We start from the raw sequence: 6000 nt of genomic DNA on the forward strand, positions 1-6000 counted from the left end.
GCAAGGATCCGTTATTTAAGGTTTCTTCACTGGAAGGAATTATATTCCATGCATCATCCTTTCATGGTTGTATCTTGCACTTTTGCCCGATGGGCCCTAAACCCAGCAAACTTTAGCTTGCACATTATTTCTAGTAGTAGAAATTCTTTAGCCAAAGGCCTTCCACTTACCATTTGGCTAGATGTACAGAAGTTTTGTCACTCAGCCACAGAGATCTTTTTTATTACAGTTGATGTTGGTTAAAAAGGTGTGGTCATTGTGATATTCAGGGCTCTGTCTATAAGACAAAAATTCCTCTAGCTATTTCTACACGGAATCATGAACTTTAAATGTACCACTTTAACAAAGAATGATTTACACAATCATTTTTTTATATGTAGCAGGCATCCCATATGCTTTCAGAATTTCCTTTGTGTAAGCATGGGAATAGTACATGATGTAGAAGGATGGAGGGATACACATGCTATTGTTGCTTTTATAAAATGTCATCAATATGCAAATTGTGTCCAAGATAGACATGGCAAAAATTAAAAGCTTTAACTAAGCTTTATATTGTGTATTAAAAATGTTCTTGGTTTATAAAATATTGTACTAAAACTAATTAGGTATTGTAAAAATGCAAAAATAGCTATTGTAATACTATTACTAAAGTAGCAAATGCTTGCAGTCAGGCTTTACTGAATCATGAGCTCTGGGTTTGAAATCTTTGGCTTTAGGGGGAACATGTTTGTTTTTGATTTACAGTATTTACAATCTCCTTTTGCATTCAGCCTTCTGCGCTTGCCTCATATGATAAGAAACTGTTGCAGACGAGACAACAGAAAAAAAGCCATTTAAGTGATGAATATGAATCAGTGGCTTTATTTCAGAATTAATTTGTAATAAAAACATGTGTAGTGTTTGCTTTAGTATTTTTCCACAATCTGTGGCAAACTAAATAGATTATATTTTAATTCATGAAGAGACTCCATTTAAAAAACAAACACACACACACACAGATCCTTCTTTGAGTCTTTCTGTCATTCTTCTGTGACCCTTATGGAAAATTTGGGAATGAATTTGGGAATGCAGGACTCAGTTCACCAAATACTTAAGCAGTTGCCTAACTTTAAGCAGGTGAGAAGCTCAAGGAAGTAAATGGGACTCAAGTGTATAAAATTAGGCACATACTTAAGTGCCTTGCTGAATCCGAAGATAACAAATATGTTTAAATCTAAACCCTTAAAAACTCTCTAAATTTATTAATCTTAACCTCCAAACAGATCTAATGTTATATAAGCCTTTCTGATAATTATCTTTCCTAACAATTCAGATTGATTTTGGAGTAGATGCAGAGAAATGTGATCATTACTTCATATTATTTGGAGAGGTTCAATATGGCAACAATTCTTCAGGAAGGCATCTCATGATACAGGTCCTCACATGCTCTTTTCTCCAGCAATCTACATAATGATGGATGACTCCAACCTTGGAAGCACTGCTCAGTATAACATTTGAGTTAATCTCTTTCTTTAGTCTATCAATATTTCCATTGAAAATTGCAGGGGCAAAGACCTGCCACTTGGGATTGAGTATATCCAACAGATTTCAATACTTGTGGAGTGATACAGACTCAATTACAAAGAAAATAAGAAAATGAAGTACACAGTATTATGGGATTTGTTCACATTGTACATTTGCCAGCATTCCAAAGATTAATGGTGCTGATCCTGATGTGCACTTTTAGTCAGGAGTTATTTGACTATTTCTTGGTGACTGTTAAAAAATAGGCATATATGTATGTATCATAAAATATGACAGTGAATAAAGTTACTGCAATAGTTTGCAAATTGAGTAACTGCATATGCAAGTGAAGCATGCATGTTTTGTTTGTCTACTTGTATGATCTAATTTTCTCATTTTGCACAGACATCCTTAATTCTAGTCTTTCCTACTTTTTGAGTGAGTGATTTTGCAACATAAATAATGATCTCTTAATTGTGTGACAATAGTAGTATTATGGACATAATTAGAAGTTCCAATCAGAGTGCGTGCAATAGGGTGACCAGACAGCAAATGTAAAAAATTGGGACAGGGGGTAATAGGAGCCTATATAAGAAAAAGACTCCAAAATCGGGACTGTCCCTATAAAATCAGCACAGCAAAGAAGGGCATTTGAAAAAATGCCACAAAAGAAAGCCAGAAGACCATGGAGTGCTGGGACAGAAAGCAATGCATCACGGGACATTTAGCACTGTCCCAAGATGTGCCGTGATCCACTCCTTTGTCCCACAACACCTAGCGACAGAAGGACTGTGGGATAGGTACTCACAGTGCATTGCTCACACTGTCAATGATGGTGCCCCCACTGTGGGTGTGATCTGCCAACAAAGGGAGCAAGTATGACCACAAAATTGTGATTTTTATTATGTTGACTTTTGGGTGTCGACATCACTTTTGGTGACACAAATTGGTAGTGTAGCCATGGCCTTAGACTCCCTATACTAACTAGATTTGTACAAGGGTCATATGGACTGAATTTACATGAGGTGCTAGGAGAAGTTGTAAGAAGGCATTGTACAGTTAGAATGAAGATGCTTAAACTTATACCTTCTTACTCTTTCTCCTTGCTGCATTTCCTTCTTTGGGTCCTGCAGCATGTGTCTTACTTCAACTCAGACTACCTTAGACACCTTAGTGGGTTAAAAATGGGTGTCACTGAAATCAGTTGCAAAACTCCCATTATTTTCAATGGGGCCAAAATTTCACTCACTGGGTCAAATTCAGAGGTGATGTGAAAGGAGGGGTTTGTAAGTTACACATTAAGTGGGTGTAGATCGGAAGGAATCTGAGCTGGTGTAACATATGCATGGAGAATGCGTAGGTTACATCTCTAAATTTAGTTAACTCTGAAATTGGCCCTCAGGACCAAAAGCTGCCTTTTTTCTGCAAAAGGAGAAATAGAACATCAAAGCAAGAAGGGACCTCAGGAGGTCATCTAGTCCAACCCCCTGCTCAAAGCAGGACCAATCCTCAGACAGATTTTTGTCCTAGATCCCTAAGTGGTTTTCTTAAGGACTGAGCTTACAACCCTGGGTTTAGCAGGCCAATGCTCAAATCACTGAGCTATGGTCACATCAAAGGAGAGCACCGGGAGGAAACTGTTGGTTCTCTAAGACGACAGGTAGAACAAGTGGGAACTTGGGGCAGGGAGAACAAGGATAAAGGGAGAGAGAGAGAGAGACCAATCGGAATTTAGGCAGTGGTGTATGGGGTTTAGGATGAATGTTTTGTCTTGCTGACAAATAGATCAAGATCGTTGTGCATGTATGGGGGTCATTTAGATTATTGCCAGGGTGCATGTTTGAATACCTGTGTGAAACACTTGGATGCTTCAAAAAATCCTGGGACTTGGTATCAGTACAATAGCTACCAGATTAACCATTAATTGCTTTTCCATGAAAAGATTTAGTAGAAGTTTGTGTAGGTGATAATGATTACACTAATTTGTTATTAATAACATCCTAAATTTATAAACTGTATAAAGCTTCACAAGTTAAAACACACACTAGAAAATCTTACTTCACAGGAATCACTGTCTTTTTCATGCTAACATCAAATCTGAGTACTTTCTATATGTCTTGTATACAGTGTAAAAACAGAATATATGGCACCCTAGCATGACCTTCCTTGAAATATTAGGCACATCAGTCACAAGTGGCAGAATGAAACCAAACCATGAGTGGATAAAGTCTGCTCTGAACAGCATAAATAAAGCCGTGATTGTGAAGAAGGTCATGCCATATTTGATTTATACATTACCTTATGAGATATTAGATAAACAGGTGTGCCTGGAGGAGGTGTGTGTGGGGATCTTTTTGTTGTTCGCTCCTGTCTCTATTACCTTCTTATCTACCGAGTGCCATTGGTCTGTCTGTTCTTGTGTATCATATTGTCTAAATCCCAGAATGGGAGCTCTTTGGGGCAAGGACTATTTTTTGTGTTACTTGTTTTTACTGTGCTCAGTACAGTGGGTCCTAATTTCTACTTAGGGTCCTTTGACAATGAAAGAAATAATCAAATGAATAAGGAAATGTCTTTAGCTGTCAAAACTGTTTAGTACTTTTTAATTTTAAAGGAGAAACTGTAGAACCACCAATAATATGATTAGGATAAATCCCTTGGAAGCAGATTTAAAAAAAAATAGTTTTAGCTTGTTTTTAATAATATATAAATGTTCTGCTTCTCTGTGTTTTAATGATTTGAGACAAGTGTCTCTGGTCTGTCTGAGCTGCACTCAGTATGGGACTGGGTCCAGAGATGAGGGGAAGGAATGATAGGGGTAATATAATCAACTCAAATAAGTCATTTCCACATTCCCCATGTACTTTATATTTACTGTTGTCAGCCCATACGTTTGGGGACGGCATTTCCAGCTACAAACCGACCATGCTGCGCTAAAGTGGCTTCCATACTGCCAAGGAAAACAACAAAAAATGTCTTCGATTGAGTTTAGCTCTCCAAGATTTTGATTTTCAAATTTAACACATTTCAGAAGCTTCTAACAAAGTAGCTGATGCACTCTCCCGTAAAAGTTTCCCAAAGTTAACTGGTTAAAATTGTCCTTGAAATGTGAAAAATCTTGTAGTTTTTACATAATTAGTAGTATATGTAAAGGTGCATGTGTTTTATTAATCTGTTTGTTCTAAAGTTCTAGGAAGAAATCACCGCCAGCGTGGTTCAACACTGTCTGAGATTTGGGGGCGTGCCATAAACAGATAGTTAAGGGTTAATGCCTCTTTTACCTGTAAAGGGTTAAGAAGCTCACCTAGCCTAGCTGACACCTGACCAGAGGAACCAATGGGGGAACAAGATGTTTCAAAAGGAAAGAGGGAAGTTTCCTTTGTTTTATTAGTTTCAGTTTCAGCCGGAGTGAAAAAGATCAAGGAACCAGCCTCTTATCAGAGTAGTAAGTTTTAGAAAGGAATAAATAGGTTTATGTTTATTTTATTTTGTGACTTGTCTTGGTGCCATTAAGGGAATTATCAAATTAGGTATTCTTGTATGTATTAAGATTTTTGCCCTGGGGAACATCCTGTGTTTTCAATCTATTGTCTGTGAGATTAGCTGATATGCTGTCCCCCAGAGGTTTTTCTTTCTTTCTTTTACCTTTCTTTTCTTTAATTAAAAGCCTTCTTTTTAAGAACCTGATTGATTTTTCCCCTGTTTTTTAGATCCAAGGGAATTAGATCTGGACTCACCAGGGATTGGTGGGGGGAAAAAGGGAGGGTGAAGGAGTAATTCTTCCTTGTTTTTGAGATCCAAGAGAATTGGATCTGGACTCACCAGGGAATTGGTGGAGGAGTCTCTCAAGGCTACCCAGGGAGGGAAAGGTTTTGGGGGGAAAGGGAGTGATCCAGGTACTCAGAAATTCTGGATGGTGGCAGCGAGACCAGATCTAAGCTGGTAATTAAGCTTAGAAGTGTCCATGCAGGTCCCTACATCTGTACCCTAAAGTTCAGAGTGGGAGTGAGACCTATGACAACTGTCTAAGACACACTCATTATAAAATGCTGGAGTTTTTAACTGTCTGCCATATTACAATATCTAAGGCATCATTAGTTGACCTTTCTTCCCCTCTCTCCTGTATGAATTTGAAACCTGACAGATTTGAAAACTGAAGCTCTCTTTTCCTATAAAGCAGGTACCGCACAGATGGAGGAAGTGCAAGTTCCCACAGTTCCCCCAATATGCCAAACTTGACTTGGAATGTGCATCTCTAGAGCAGAGAAGGTATATTCAGTCCAAGGTCTCTGCTGAGATTACTAGTTAGAGGCAGGATGGTTTTTGTATTGTGGATATTTCTGCCCTGTGAAATGGATTGAGACCAAAAAACTCATTTTACATAGGCCAAAATATTGTCATCAGATAGTATGACAACAATTTCAGCTAGTACTGATCTATGTTAGATTTGAACTGACAACCTGGAAAGGATAGATTTAAGTTCATTTTACACTGTAT

The sequence above is a fragment of the Mauremys reevesii genome, linkage group 6, assembly GCF_016161935.1.
Source record: "Mauremys reevesii isolate NIE-2019 linkage group 6, ASM1616193v1, whole genome shotgun sequence".
Lineage (NCBI taxonomy): Eukaryota > Metazoa > Chordata > Testudines > Geoemydidae > Mauremys > Mauremys reevesii.